General features: G+C 42.4%; 2 protein-coding genes and 1 long non-coding RNA gene across 3 annotated transcripts in view; 2 read left to right on the top strand and 1 right to left on the bottom strand.

The window, feature by feature from the left end:
- The window catches only part of LOC130680911 (NT-3 growth factor receptor-like), a 42,187-nt gene extending 29,047 nt beyond the window's left edge, over nucleotides 1-13,140 (top strand). Inside the window, exon 4 of the mRNA XM_057492705.1 lies at nucleotides 13,015-13,140. The gene's annotated coding sequence lies outside the window, so the exon portion shown is untranslated. The remainder of the gene's footprint in view (nucleotides 1-13,014) is intronic.
- The window catches only part of LOC130680903 (zinc finger protein 541-like), a 507,420-nt gene that overhangs the window by 452,534 nt on the left and 38,614 nt on the right, over nucleotides 1-16,272 (bottom strand). The window lies entirely within an intron of this gene.
- LOC130680917 (uncharacterized) overlaps nucleotides 1-16,272 on the top strand; it is a 477,927-nt gene that overhangs the window by 450,439 nt on the left and 11,216 nt on the right. The gene's annotated exons all lie outside the window — the stretch shown is intronic.

Here is a 16,272-nt window from a genome sequence, read left to right as displayed (position 1 = left end):
AGATTTTTCCCAGCCTTGTCATCCCAGGAGCTGCATACAGCTTTAGTGTTACAGCTTTTAAGCCCTGGATTCTGATGAGCCTGGATTTGGGGAGATGGAGTGGGTGCAGTTACAGGGCAGGGCTGGTCCCGCAAAGATGCGCCAGGAATCCAGATGGAATCTGGAGGGCATATAGGCTCAGACATCAAAGCAACGTGCCTACTGAATGGTCAGATGGGGCTGGGCAGCCAGGTGAACAGCTGCGAAGATATAGTGCCCACAACTCAGAGTTGCAGACAGTGGAGAAACAGCCCAGTGGAGAAAGTGAGAGGAAGTGGAGAAGAAAAGCAAGAGCCGGGGAGGGTTCCTGAAGGGCAGGCTGCCAATTCTAAGGCTCTGGTGGTCTCCCATGTATGAGGGAGGGAGCTGTTAGCGGGGTCCAGCAGTTGGGTCGGCTGGACAATGAGAAGGGTTAATTCCAGGAAGGAGGGCTGTGCTGCTGGCAAGTTTGAAGCTGTCTGCAAAGCTGAGTAACTGGCTTAGAGTGGAACCATTTATGTTAGAAGGCACATTAGAAGAGGACTTTGGGCCTTTCCTTCTACATTTAGGACATTTATTTTAGGAGGTACCCAAGGGCGATTTTGCTAACTTCAGGTGATCAGGGCATGATCGACAGTCCTGGGTTTGAATCTACGAGGTCCCACATGCATATGCATCGGCCTGCACGTAGTTCATCTAAACAGCCCTCCACCCACCCACCTCTACCCCTGCTTGGGGGTGTGTATCTGTGCTAGATGTAGCTAATACCGATGTGGGTGAAAACCCCCCTCCCTCAGGGGCAAGAGTGGAACAATTTTAAAGACTGTAGTGGTGGCTATGGGACTGCTGTTGGGGGCATTTCAAGGTGACTGCCAGACCTGGCTGACATCCGCTCAGACTGCCAGAGCAGGACATAAGAGGCAAAGCCTCTGCGGCATGTGGGAAACGAGGAAACTTTCCAGGGGATGAAGAAAGCACATACTAAAGCTTTTATTTTTTCTTAATGCATATGGAGGCTCTTTAATGGGCTGAGCATGCAATCAAGAAAGATTAAAATTGAATAGATAAAAAAAAGACACTCACTACAAATGACAATCTTTATGATAATCTTCTGATTAAGCTACTTTGCCATTAACATATATTGCAAAATTCTTACAAGTGTTCAGAAAGCCACTGCCTTCTCACCTCTTTAAATCTCATCCAATTTTGACGTGGCCCATAGAGATTCGTGATTACAGAGGAAGCTTGAGTCCTTCGATTGCTTCCAGAAATATCGTGCCCTGTGAGAATGTTTGCTCACCTTTGCTGGGCCTTGGTTTCTTTATCTGGAATGTATGGGTCCATTTGTCTCCTTTATCCCTTGTCAGAGTCGTGTGAGGCTGGACATTCTGAACTTCTGGGAGAGAAGCGGGTTTCTGTGTGTTCTCTGGAATCCACCAGCTGCCTCCTTTCTGTGCAATAGATGCCCGAGAGCCTTCCAGAGCTCCGCTGAGTTTCTCTCTAACCCGGAGGTGTGGGTTCCTCTGACTGCAGGGGGCTGCCATCGCTCTGCGGAAATGAGCTGGACATTCCTTGTGCAGGAGAGGCAGGCTCAGAAGAGAAAGGTGGCTGTGGGGAGGTGGGGAGGTGAGAGATTCCCACCCCTCCACAGGAACACTCTGCCCCCAGTGGGAAATGGAGCCTGCAACCCCCCTGCTTCCCACACCTTTTGTCCCACTTTCTCCAGGTGCCCTGGGCACAGGCTGAAGGCTTGACTGAGACAATGAGTTGTGTGTATTTTAGGTAGGCAGGGGCTAGAGAGGAGGCTGTTGCTTGCTTCCCTCCTCTCACGGGCTCTCCCGTCCCCCTGCTGCCGCTGAGGAGGGGCGGGAGAGAGCGTTGGGGAAAGAGAGAAACTCGCCAGAGAGGTAATAAGCCCAAAGTGCACCACGAGGTGTTTAGTCTCTAGACCTGTGGTTCTCAAACTTTCATGTCCCTAAAATAATTTTGAAAACCTATGTACACCCCTTGCACAATTCAAGTGGCCAGCTAAATCTTCAACATATTTTTAAATAGTTGCCAATGATGCCATTTCTGGAATATTGTAAATTTTGACATGACAAAAAGCCACCACTCCTTTAACGTATCTGATGAACTTCAAATAACAGAGCAATTTGATATGTCATCTATTAAACACATGAACAAGTTCTTAAGCTGTTTTATAGTCCTTTCCTTCTGGAATTCATATTTTCATTCCAGTTGCCCTACCAAATTTTATCCTTACTATTATATCTTTATGCATGAAAGCCTTTTATTGGCCATTCTATCATAATTTAGTGTGACACAAATATGTATGAAGATTTAAATTTAATTTTTAATGTCCAATGACTATAAGTTTCTAGATGCTAAGAGTTTTTGGATTGAGATATCATTATAATTATTAGTAATACACAGAAAGAGGTAGTAGATAAAAACAATGTACATACATCATAAGTTTCAATGAAAAGGAAAGAGAAAAGGTATGATACATTTTGGAAATGCACCTCATATTTTTCAATTAGTTCATGTGTTCATTAATGAATATTATTTATTGTCAAAGTAGGGAAGGTTCAGGATAAATTTTGCTTGTTTTTTATCTTTATGAGTATAAAAACTGAAAAACTTTATTCACACTTAAAACAAATCGATCGGAAAGGAGGGAGCTTGTTATTGCACTGTGGCTCAGTTCTTTGAAATATTATCTAGTTATTTGCCTAAAGTCACATATTAGTCTCTTATCAAAATTTCTTTTTAATCTTGTCTCAGCTGATAATTCTTTTAGGTCTGTCCACCTTCAGAACTGGAAACTACCTGGCTTGCAAAAGGATTCATTTCCCAGTCAGTAGAGACATTTATTTTCAACACTGTACTGATCTTTCGTAGAGTTTATTCGTATGTACTTTGCAGGTTCTCTCTCCTGAGATTTAGAACTAGTGAGAGATCTGAACATGGCAGGTGTGTTTATGTGTGGGTGTGTGTATGTGTGAGCATACACAACTGGGGAAAGGGATTGCTGGTCTGCAACGGATTTTCAGTTCAATGTTAGAAAAAATCCATACGAGCACTGAGGATATGAAAAATCCTTTAAAACTATCCTTGCCTGGGTGCCTGCTGGAAAGTCTCCATGTATCTCCAAAGTTACTGTAGACCCTGGATTGAAACTACTGCTGTGGGCATTGTAGTCTATTTCTGCCTGTTACACTGAATGAAATTCTAGGCTCTTATTCTTTAGGGGAATGCAAATCACCTGAGATACAAGTAAAAAGTGCACTTCCTTATTGGTAATAACGAGAGTAGACTAACTCGAGTCCTATCAATAGGGGATGATAGGATAAACTGGCATCGTCATGCATAATGGAGTCCTATAATAGCTACAAAAGGAGTGAGTGAACCCCGGTGGGAAAATGTAAAGTATACAACAGATGGTGTGTTACCTTTTATCTAAGAAAGTGAGGGAAACAAACATAATCTGTATTCACTGATGTTAAAAACAATAGAACAAACAAAAAATGGTTGTCCCTGGGGAGGAAGAGATAAGGAGGGAGGGAGGGAGAGATGGAAGTAGGGTTCACATACCTTGTTTTCTGGCTTTGACTTTGAAACTGTGTAACAGTCTTCACATCATTATAAAGCTGCATAAAATCAAATGGGAAAGAAAAAGCAAAGCAATTCTTAATAAAAAGTGAAATGGTTTCCCTTTTGTGTGGAATCTAAAAAAAAATAAAACAAATGAACAAACACAACAAAAAACAGACTCATAAACAAATCCAAGGTAGTGCAATCCAAAGATCTCCAAGTATATGTTTTATTTCCAAAATAATTTCTTGGAATCTTTGCCTTACTCTCATATGCTTCCTGTTTCAAGGCTCAGCCTTCAGATCCTTGATGTATCTCATTGAGAGCTTGGATCATTCACTAGTATTTCTGGGGGCAGTGCCTAGGGAAGTTACTTTATCTTCTGGGAATTCAATCACAAAGGATGGAAGGGAGGATGAAGGGAGGGATGTGGCTGGTCCTCAGTGTGCATTAATTAGGACTTTTCTTAGATTAGTATGGCAGCCCATTGCTTGTCCGGCTAGGTTTTGCTCTGGGGATGTTTGTCAATGTATTTTTTTTATCAGGGAAGGATTTGACTACCACCTTCCCCAGACTGGATCTTTCCAATGTGGTTTAGGTAGCCCTGGAGGAAAATCAGTGTCGTCTAGGTGGACCTTTCCAGAAAATATGGAAAACCTAGCATGTAAAGTCACACATAGTGAACAGATGTTGCACTTTATGTATGTACTTTTGCATTTATGGTGCTTAGGTTTTACTGTATATCGTCTCATTTTAGGCAGGGATGTTACTTAATTCCTATGTTGAAGACAAAGAAGTTGACACCCAAAGAGATTAATGGCTTGTCAAAAGTCACATCAGAACCCAGTGTTCTGGCTTCCAACTGAATGCTCTTTTTGTTGTATCACTGACCTCTTGAATTCTTCTGGAGGGATGCCCATATGAACTTCACCAACACTGGTGGTGCTGACCCATGAAAATCTAGATAAAATTTATCTTACTAGGGTCCCTGTGGCTAATTAATAAACTTCTAACACTTTTCTGCCCAAACATTAAGCTTATCAAACTTTATATCAGCACACTTGCATTTCTTTCTCTGCAAACTTGGAGATTTCATTTTGGAACATTTCTTCTGGAATATGTATAAAGTCATCATATGAGGCAAACACTAGCATCAGTTTGGAGGAATGTGTCATCTAAAAAGAATGTTCCAATATTGCCAAGGGAAATGTTCCTCTATCCTTGACTTCTTTTTTTAATCAAGAAGCCAAATACAATAAACCATCCTATTAGATTCTACCACAAACATAATTTTTCTTTAAAAAAATCATCTTTTGATATGGAACTTACATAAATGAGGCCCAACGATCCTTCCTTTTATTGGCTTTAAATTTTCAAATGCTATACATAACCATGCTAAAATGACAAATAGCATAGAAATCCATATAGTAAAAAGTGGAATTTTCACTTCAGTGCTCACTTTCATTTCCCTCTCTACAGTAGACCACTGCTTTAATGGCTGTATTTCTAGACTTTTCTGTATGCATTTACAGTTACACATATTGCCTTTTAACATATTTGCTTATGTATACCACTTTTTATATGAATGAGAATGCTAATATATATTTTTAATGTCTTGTGTTTTTATTTAATGTATCACTTGCACATAACTCTACTATATTCCTTTTAACTGCTGCACATACATTTAATGATGAACAAATTGTCTCCCTTAAAAACAATGAAATAAACATCTTCAGCCAAGTATTTCTGCTTACATGAGCAAGTTATTTTTCGAAGACTCCTAGAATTGAAATTAGTAGGTTAAAAAGGACTAAACATCTTTAGTGTGGGCAGATTCTGCCAAGCCACCCTCAGAAAAGGCTGCCCCAATTTTAGCAATAGTATTTGAGAATAAACTCCTTACCTCACACCTTCTCAAGCAACAGATAGTATCAATCTTTTCCATTTTTCCTACATAACATTCCAAAATGTGTCTCTTTGTTGTTTTAATTGACATCTCTTCACATGTTTGTAGTTATTTGCAGCACTTCTGTGGATTATCTGTTCTTACCCTTTACTCATTTTTCTATTGGGTTGCTTTTTAAAACTAATTTAAATGAAGCACTTTATAATATATGGATTTTAATTCTTTGTTACCTATAGTGCAAATGTTTTCTCTGCCATTTGTCTTAACTATGCTTATTTTGTATTTTGCCATGCAAAAGTTCTTAGTTTATACAAGTTGTATCTCTAAATCCTATCCTTTATGGCTTCATGAACATGTGTCTTGTTTAGGAAGGACTTCCTCTCCTGAGGTTATACAAATACTTTTCTAAGTTTTCTTCTAATATTATTATTGTTTCCTTTTATGTTTAGCTCTTTAATCTATCTGGAAATGATTTTTGTATATGGTGTGATGTAGGTATCTAAGTGTACTCTTTAAATGAATAGTTCATTGTCCCAACACTTTGATTACTAACCCATAATTTCATATATTAAATTCCAATATTTATACATGAGTCTGCTTTTGGACTTTATTTATACCATTGATCAATGAAATTTGTCTATTCCTATGCCAATAACACAGTGTGTTCGTTACTGTAGTTTCACAATATGTTTTGCAATTTGATGGAGCAAATCACTCTTGTTCTATTTCAAGTATATCTTAGTTTTTATCAACTATTTACTCCTTTAGATGAATTTTGGTATCATATCAATTTCCATACATCATTCCATTGGGGCTTTCATTTAGATTGTGTCAAATTTTTAGATTAATTTGAGGGAGGAATGAGAGATGTATGATATTGAATTGGCTTATTCAAGGAAATAACATGTTTTCATGTATTCAGATCTTATGTTTTTCAATACTTTCCTTTAAACAGACCCAGTACATTTTATGTTAAGGTTAATGCCTAGGAATTTTATACATTTTTGTTACTATTATACAAACAATCTCATTTTTCATTGAATTTGTTGCTACTTGTATATGGGAATAGTTAAATTTTTGTAGGTTCATTTTGTATCTGGGTAGTCGACTAAATCGTATAATGGGGTCCTAATTGCTTTATAGTTACATGTTTTGAATAGTCATCACATGCAATCAATGGCAGTTTTGGCTCTTCTTTTTCATTATTTCTATTTTACTTTTATTCTTTCATTATTGCATTGGCTAGGACACCTGAAGAATATTGTATAAAATCAGTGATAGAAGATTGCTTCTATCCATCGTATGTTTTGTTAGTAAGTATGATATTTAGTGTGTTAAATTAAGGAAGTTACCTTCTATTACTAATGAATTAGGGCTTTTAATTAGGAAGAGGGGTTGGAAATTTTTGACATGTTTTGAAAGGATGTTTTTTCTTCTATCTCTTAATCAGTAAATAAAACAGTAGATTTCGTAAAGCTGAGGCATTCTTGTATTACTCTTATAAAATGTATTGAGTTATAATATGGAATTCTTGTGATATATCATTAATTCAATATGCTAATATTTGATTCATATTTGGAGACAATGTTCCTAACAGTTTTACACACAGATAGATAAAATACCTTTATCTCTATTCATATGTTTAAGGCTATATGCTAAGTTTGACTGATTTTATCATCAAGGACCTTCAAACCACAGAGAGTTTCTTAGGAAAGTTGCTGGTTTTTGGTTTTTGTTTTGCTTTGGAAAAGTATACAGAAGATAGAAAATTTTAGTAGAACCTACCCATGAAACCTTATGGACCTTGTACTTTTTTAATGTATAGATTTTTTACTAGGAGTGTAATTGTTTTTGTGTTCAAATTTTCTACTTAACTTCTTCCATTAATATTTTCCAATAAATCAGTTACAACACTACATTTACAAATTTGTTGTTGTAATATTTTTAGCATTTTACATTTGTTTCCTGTATGTCTCTTATTAACTTTGCCAAACATTTATATTACTTTGAAAGAACTAGTAACTGGTTACATAGATACAGTCTGCTTTTTATTTCTTCCTTTTGGTTGCTTGTTTTACTTGGCTTTGTTTTACATCGCTTCCTCATTTTATCTTTATTGTTTATTTCTTCTTGATTTCTATAAATTTGTCCTGTTGGTCATTTAGCTTTTTTGTTGAATCCTTAATTTAATTATATTTTTTACCTATTTTTAAAGTAAGTGCTCAAATGCTGTAATTCCCCCAAATTACTTATCTATAGTCCATAGATTTCCATGAATAAGACTTTAATTATTATTGTAATAAATAGCTCTACATTTTATTTCAATTATTTTCTTTACCAAATAATTTTTTAATTGCCCAAAGAAAACCTTTTAAAAATTATCCTTTTGTTGTTCATTTCTATTATACTTTATTTGGTACAGAAAAGTTTCTTATTTTTATCTTTACTTTGTTTTTCTCTTAGAACTTCAGATTTCCTTTGAGGTATAATATATTATTGGTTTTTATGAATATTTTTAGATGTTGAAAATAATGTGTAGCTTTTTAGGGAGGCCAAAAGACACATCACAACACTCATATCCATCAATTAAAACTCATTTTATTTTTAAAATGGATATTCATTTTTGTTGTCTTCTTTATCTGTCAATTTGTAAAAGAATTATAGCTTTGTCAGTTCCCTTTTACTTATAACCTGTTTTTACTCTTTATATATTTCTGTTATTGTGTTAATTAAGCATAAAAGTTCTTGATTATCATAGTGGTGAATTTTGCCAACTTCAAGTATGACATAAACCACTGTGTCTCCATTTAGTGTTTGACATTCTGATTTTTTTTCTGTATACATTCAATTTTTAATATTTTATATTTAATTGTATAAGTTACATATTGAGTGTACAAATTGAATATATGTTAATTTTTCCTTTTATCATTGTATTTTTGCATTCTTTCATTTTCAATATTTTCTAATTTTTTTTACATGTCTTTTCTAAATAACATGCATCTTGATTTTTTAACGTAAATTTTTCCTTTATTTAAGGAATATTTATTTAACGTATATTTAAGAAGTAGTATAATCTTTTTGTGCTTATTGTCTATAGTGATTTTATTTAAACTGATTTTTCATTTTGTGCTTTCTATTCACCATTATCCCCCTCCTTCTTTTTGATATTGGTTAGAGATTTTTGGTTCTATTTTCCCAAAACCGGTTTGGAAGCTATATGTGCTATTTCTATTCATCTGGAAGCTATTTTAGTATTTTATCAAGCACATTTAAATTTAAATTATTACTATCAACACTACCATCTGTAAGCCCCCTTCCCTTCCCTTTTTCTAGAAGAGAGATCCTTTCTAGGCTTTTAATTATTTCTCTACCTTCTCGCCTATATACTTATGGTTGAAATTATCTGGAAATTTCATTCCAGATAAGTATTACTAATGGTAGCAATGTAGCTCTATTAGCATTATTAGTATTATTATTTAGTTTATATCTCTGTTTTATAGAGAGCCTTTATTAGAGTTATTGTGTCACATTAAACTACCAAATTACCAACCATTATTTAGATTTAAATTGCATTTTTGCAGCTTATTTGCTCTGCCCAGTTCATTAAGTTCCAAGTCATTGTATATCTTAGGTTCTTTTTTCTGTGTTTCTGGAATGCATCCTCAACCAATCTTTGCTCCTTTATTTTCTGAAAGGCTCTGAGTGGTAAACTTTCGGAATCTTTGCTCTTCTGAAAGAAACATCTTTGTCTTTCTACTTGATACAGAACTGTTTTGATTATAAAATCCCAAGTTGAGAGGAATTGCTGTACATCTGCATTATCACATATCTTCTAAAATATTTCAAGATAAGGCAAACATAATTTCCTTTTTAGAAGCAAGACTGCCCAACTCCCAACTAGTCATTCTTTCTTAAGTGTTCATTATTATTCCTCCAATTGGCCCACCATAGAAACGAGAACTTCTGAGTAATAGCTCATCAGGACATTTATAGAGAGCTCTTCATAGCAACAGTAAGGGCCTTTCTAATGACAAATCTCATGAATGAGTTAGAAGTTCCAATTTCTGATGCTCTGCTTACTAATGATGCCTTTAGTCCCTGAGTCCTACAACATGTGTGAATTTTCTTCTACCTAGCTAATACCACTAACCTGCTGGGCAGTGAAGATTCCCCTAATGCTTCCTCAGGAAAGGGTATGACTGTCAGTCATTTCCTCTTGTCCTTGGCTATTAGATCTGTAGGCCCATGGATGGGTCTCCTTAGGCTTTTTTAAAAGACACTCTCCTCACTGCCTCTAAGGAAAGGAGTTAATAGAATAGAGCTATTTACTTGTTGGTTTGATCTTTCAGCTTGATGGCTTTACAGACCCCATTTACATTACATTACACAGGAAAAAGTGGCGCAGGCCTAAAAGGACTGCTTTGAAAGGGAGCAGAGGAACCTTTGCTAAGGGAGAGATAAAATTCAGAGACTGCTATGGACTTTTATGGATTTATACCGTTAAACACCAGTTTCTCTCACTGCTTGGGAATTATCCTGCTAATCACCTACTGTAAGAAATCTGATCTGTGAGATAAGAGGTCGGGGATCATCTGCATCTTTCGCATAGGCAGCAGCCTAGCTGGAGGTTCACTCAGAGCCATAGGATCAATCAGCCAGAGCTGAGATCTAAGGACCACGGTCTACTGATCCAGTCAGCCCTCGGAGTCCGCCGATTAGGATAGGAAAGTAGGAAATTGGCTCAGCCACTCCCCGACATTCCCGTTGGTCCAGAGGCGGGGGATCAAGGAGCGGCAGACACCGGGAAACCTTTCACCCGAGACTTAAGACTGGTAGCCAACGCTAATCATCTTTTAAGTGGCTAACAGGTGCCCAAACACATTTTATGAGATAAAGAGTGCAGCATTAAGTCAGGAATAAGAGCGAAGCGTGGGTCTCCTACCTTGTGGGCATGAGCATCAGGTTCCGTGAGATTGATGAAGTTAGAAGAGAGTTAGGGACACCCCCTGCCTCACTCAGAGGCCAGGGCAGGCTGAAGCAGGCTGGAAGTCAGAGACAGACAGACAGAGGCGCTCCTCACGGATACCCAGTCGGGCTGTCGGGGTCTGATTCCAGACACGCGGGCCTTTCAGAAGCCGCTGAAGTGCAGCCTCAGCCTAGAGTCTCGCAGTTGCCCACAGCCTTCCTCGGTCCCTCGCATCCAAGGAGAGGCCTCTGAAAGGGAATCCTGGCCTCCGCTCAGCTGACTTTCCCAGCTCCCAAGGGAGACAGGGCATCCACTGAGGGAGACGCAGGGGAAACTGTCGCTCGAGATTTTGACATCAGCAGCCGGGCCCATCCCATTTAAGTGGCTGACGAGCGCCCGATGTGTGCCACAGACAGCTTCCTTCTATAAGGACAGTGAAAGAAAAGGCAGGCTTAGATGCTGATACTCACCTGAGGTTATCCCGGGCGAAACCCTAAAAAGGGGGAGTTTGTAAATGTTGCAAAGCGAGAGTGATCAAGTTACATAAAGACTAGATAGGCAAAGGAATAGCATCGCCCTGTCCATGAGCTTTCTTAAGATCTCTCATAACATTAACCCAATTAGTTTGAGGGTTCCCTGCGGTGGCAACCAATAACAATATTTTTAAATGTATTTATGCAATTGGGCAAAATCCCTCTTAGAAGTTTTCACTCCTGATGTTTTTAGGAGGGCACAGAGTAATTTTAAATAGTCCTCCGGTTAGCTGCTTTGGTCTGTTTGGCCCATTATAGTGTCCTGACATCTCGATCCTGTCCCTACGCGCGATTTCTTGGGAGTCTTACCGGATCGACGATCTTCGGAGCTGCCCGCTCTGCTTGTCAAGGATCGCCCGAGCGGAGCTTCCCTGCTCTGAGTTTCAACGGTCCCTGTTCAGGCGCCACTTGCCGGTCCCCTCACTGCCACTAAGCCGCAGACAAGGGAGGAGACCCGATGAGTTGTTGAAGACCTGAAAGGACCAGCTGGGGGGCTCAAGGCATAACAGCTCAAGAGCAATGCTGAGAAGACACTCCTCATGTTTACTGAGCAAATGAACTTACAATGAACTCAAACATCATTATCTGGCCTTGAGTCTAGCCCAAGGTCACGACGCTTCTCAAGGATACCAAACTGTGTGAAGGTGGCTCCGAGCCATGAGAACTGCTTTGGTTCCCATCACTCAGTCCTTGATTACACATCAACAGAGTGTGTGGGAAAAATAGTCAAGTGATGTGTGCTTATACATTTGATTTCTACCTTGAATTATGTATCAACCCCATCAATCCCACAGGGGGGAACCTAGTAACCACAATATTGCTCATGTGATTGTATATTAATACCAAAATAATAAAAAAGGTGGAACACAACTCCTTCCTCCTTAAGTGACTTCCTGTACAGTATGGGGAGGAAGACTGTGTTGAGGGTGGAAAAACCTGACAAGCATCGCCAGCCAGGTGGCCAAGGCTCACACCAGCAGGGATGAATCACCACATTGACACATGCACCCTTGATAACATGTGATGACAGTGACCCTTCACCTCTATGGTCTTCCAGTTTAATCATGAGAAAAACACACAATCCCAACTGAGGCACAATCTCCAAAATACCTGACCAGGACGTCTCAAAGCCGTCAAGGCATCCGAGACAAGGAAAGCCTGAGACACTGTCACAGCTGTCAGAAAACAGCATAAAACCTAAATGTGATTTACTCCCACCAGGAGGTTTAAAATTTTCACCGTGAGGTATTAACAAAGGGCCCCGCGGTGGAAGCTGCTCAGGCTGAGAGTCGGGTGGGAACTGATAAGGGCCTGGCTATACCTGGCTGAGGTTTCTAAATGTACCAATAAGAAAGATGCAACTGGCTTAGGCGACGTCCGGGAAAGAATGTGAACCCTGCAGTACTCAGCCAACGAGGAACCAGGGGAGGGACTCACACACTAGGAGGTAAATTACTGTCGCCAAACTCCCCAGGGGTGCCTGCCCACGAGACACCCAATCCTGCAAGACCGTCATTAAAGCCTCGCTCCGCTGTCCTCTTTCTCTCCGTGTCCACTTACTGAATTTGGACCAGTGAGTGGGTTTCTCACAGCGTGACCCATCAGTAAGTCTGAGGCGCATCCCTAATCCCTGAGTTTCTGTCCCTCTTTATGGCTACCCAGCCCAGGCCACCGTCGTCTCTGAGAGCCTCTGTCACCTCTCCAGGCTTGCCGTCTTGCCTCCTGCAACCTCAGCACAGCAGCCACAGAGCTTTTAACCCTCCGCTAGTTCCCGTGGCAGAGTCAGCACTTGCCATGCCGGGGCCTGGAATCCAGACCGTGGCCTCAGCAGCCTCCTCCGGGTGGCCTTCCCTGGCCGTCCCCCTAACGCCATCTGCCACACCCTGGTCACTCTTTAGGATTTGAGCCCCTGCCTTATTTTCCTCCTGTCACCTTGTGGTGGACGCAAGGGCTGCCGACCCAGTAGCCACTCATGCTTACTCTTCTTTTCCTGGCAGAAAGAATTTCCGCTTTGGTCAGGTGGCAGGAAACCTGAGCGAAGATGCTGGTTTCCCCTGGTCCTGAGGAGACCTTGGATATCGGGATGACGGCGGCCACAGCCCTTCCTACTGCCAGGGATCAGTTTAGAAGAAGCATGGGCCCCAGTCCTGACCAATGGACCCAGAGGCATTCTTCTGGAGACCGTTACAAGCTCTCCCCACTCTTAAAAAGGACAAGACGAAGGAGGGAGGAACGTGCTCTTTCCTGTGCCCTCTGGTTTGGACCTCGGGGCAGGAGGAGGTGATCCTTGTCCCCACTGCAATCCGCATGCTGAGCTGGCCGCTGCTGGGAGACCCTGACTTCACCCCGGACACAGTGGAACCACCGTCATGTACTGACTGCTGGTCACTACGCTGCTGACTCTTCTGTCCTTATGGCCCAAAGCAATAGCTAAAACCACCTCTTTGCTTATTTATTCCTGCTGCTCTCCTGCTCCCAAAATGTGAGCTCCCTGAGGGGAGCACCTGGGTCCCTCCTGTGTCGCTGTGTGCCCGCTGCATGGACTGGGCGCTGACACACACTGCAGTGGGCACCTAAGGGCCGGCTCCCGGAATGTATGGGGACCTGCCCCCTCCAGGGTGGAGACTAAGCTCACTCATTTCTGCGGCGCTGGCGAGTGGCAGGAGCCCTAAAGCCTTTGTTGGCTTTAGGCCAGAGAACAGGCCAGAGAAGCCAGAAGATAGCTGCTTAACAACATAATTTAATAAGATTTACAAATTGACTTGTACAAAAAAAACTTAAGAATGTACAAAGTCATTGCCACACTAGGGGCTAAATGCAGAGGGCACGGTCTCCTGATGAGGAGTCTGACATGTTGGGAGATCCAGAAGTATTTTCCCACTGGGTGTCCACGCCTCGGCCTTCTCTAACAGATGTAACGAAACCCCAAAATTGAGGCGAAGATTGGTGAGGACTCAGATCAGACCTGTTTCCCCACACAAGGCTCCCTGCTCCGGAGAATAGAAGGGGAGAGACTATTGACCTAAAGAGAACGGAGCCTCTGGCACCAGCTGGCAAGGATGTCACAGTGTCCGACGATGGCGGCGCTCTGCCTGTTGATGGCCAATGCCCGCTGTGTTTGCAAGCTGGGCTGGTCAGTGGGGGGCAAGGGGGTGGGGGTGGAGGCAGAGGGATGCCCTGAACACCTCGGGGAGGCTGAAGGGAGAGGTGACGGCCTGAGGTCCTCATCCCGATGATGTGCTGCCTGGCCCCGGCTCATGGCCCAAATCACCCCTGCAAGGGGCCCATGTCAGCCCCCATCTCCCCTTCCTCCTCCTTCTCCTCCTCTTGGAGCAGGAAGGCCTTTGCTGGTCTCTCCGCCCTTACAGTTTGTTCCATGGGGTCCTGAAGCCGGTGCTGCCTCATGTGGGCATTTCGACTCTGGATCTTGTCAAACACCCTGCAGAGTCAGCAGAGGACATGGGTCAGAGCAAGGGGAAGGTGGGCCGAGGGCCCAAAGGGACAAAGGGCAGGCTGTGCGGGTGCATCTGGGGACAGGGCTGGTGCCCACCTCTCACACTCTCTGCAGGGAAAAGTGCCTCAGCCCTGTACGCTCCCCGGAGGCTCAGGGGTCTGCTTGGGACCAGCATTTGGGCTTGCGTTGACAACGGATTCTCCCCTGCATCTCTTGGTCTTCATCTTCAACTCAGGGGTTGGACGACCTTTGGGTCTCTTCTGAGGACTGCAAGTGGCCTGTAGAAGGGGCAGAAATGACATCAGGGTGCCGACCTTCCACCCTTCTAAGGGAAATGCTCTCCTCTGTAGGGGCACCCTTTCCCACCCCAACCTGGGTGATCAGTAGCTATCCATACCAGCACTGAACTCCAGTGACACCCCCTTGCCCAAGAATCCCCTACCTTTGTTTCTGTTCTGTCTGCCTCATCCAGCTTTCTTTTGACCCCATTTCCCAGGCCTGGGGCCCGAACATAGGCAAACCTGATCTTTCTTTTCCAGGTGTAGTAATACTCTACACACTGGGCCACTGTCTTTGTCTGGACCTGGTGACAGAAAACAGCAGTGGGCTTTGGGCACTGCCTCACACACCCCCTCGCAGTGGGGCTAGGCACTTTCTGAAAGCTCTCCTGGAATGTCTCTCCTCTTGGGCTTGGCACAACCCTGTGCTACAAGGAGCACAGAAGCACAGAGTCCTGCTGGTGATGAGGGGCTCAGGGTGAAGCCACCGTAGCCAGCACCATCCAAGCTCTGCATGCTCTCTGAGCCCCAAGTCAATCCCGGGAGTCCCTCCCTACAGGAAGGTGTACACGAGGGCTCCCTACACAGGCGCTCACTGTGACGTCAGGCCTAATGGCTATGCATTTACCACCTGGGACTCCCTGCAGCAGGATGCCCTCATCAGCAGGTACCACAAAGCCTTTGCAACAGCCAGGCAGAGCCCTACAGCACAGAGATAAGGGGCCCACGAGAGGAGGGGGTTTTGAGGGCACAGTCAGATCCTTGGGCATTCAGATATCACCATGTGCTCTCCCTCCACTAAGAATGGACCCCATTAATAATAACTTCTGTAAAAACAAAATGGAACAGGAAAATTTAATTGCTCTAGGAAGACGATTTCTCAGGAAAATTAAATTGGCCAGTTAAGATGTGGGGCTCACTTCAGAAAATACTTTCTCCATGTGAAATTTTTTCAGCTCTGTATATCTTCAAAGACTAGGAGCCAAAGTAGTAAATCCTCTGCCTAAGAAATATCACTCAGTTAGAAGAAAAAAAAAGAAGTTGGACTCTGCTTCCAAACAAGATGGAGCAGCAGGAGCTACACTGAGCTTCCCATTCAAACAATGAGAAGAAACAGTCAAAATGTCTGAAATGATGTTTGGTGAGACGCTAGGCAAGCCAAGAACAAGTCTTTCTGAGAGACAGAAAATAAGCCCCCACTGTCCCTACACACTACACCTTGGGAGAGTTTCCAGGCCATGGCCTGGGGAGAGGGGTCTGGGCAGAGCCAGGTGGGCTTCCTGAGCTGAGATGGGAGGGAGGGTTCTGGGAGAACAAGGCGGTGAGAGTTCACAGGACAAGGCAGGACAGGGAAGAGCTGCTCAGAGGAAAATTCCAGAGATCTGGAGGGCGCTCCCCTCCAGCATTCAGCAACGTGCTGACCAGCATGTGCGTATGAGGTGGCCCAAAACTGGGTAAAGAACCACCTGACAGAATTAGATGAAAAGGCACCTCACACAGGGCCAGGAATAGCACCTGGTTTC

The sequence above is a fragment of the Manis pentadactyla genome, chromosome 15 (assembly GCF_030020395.1).
Source record: "Manis pentadactyla isolate mManPen7 chromosome 15, mManPen7.hap1, whole genome shotgun sequence".
NCBI lineage: Eukaryota > Metazoa > Chordata > Mammalia > Pholidota > Manidae > Manis > Manis pentadactyla.
This window is presented reverse-complemented; position numbering and strand designations above follow the sequence as displayed.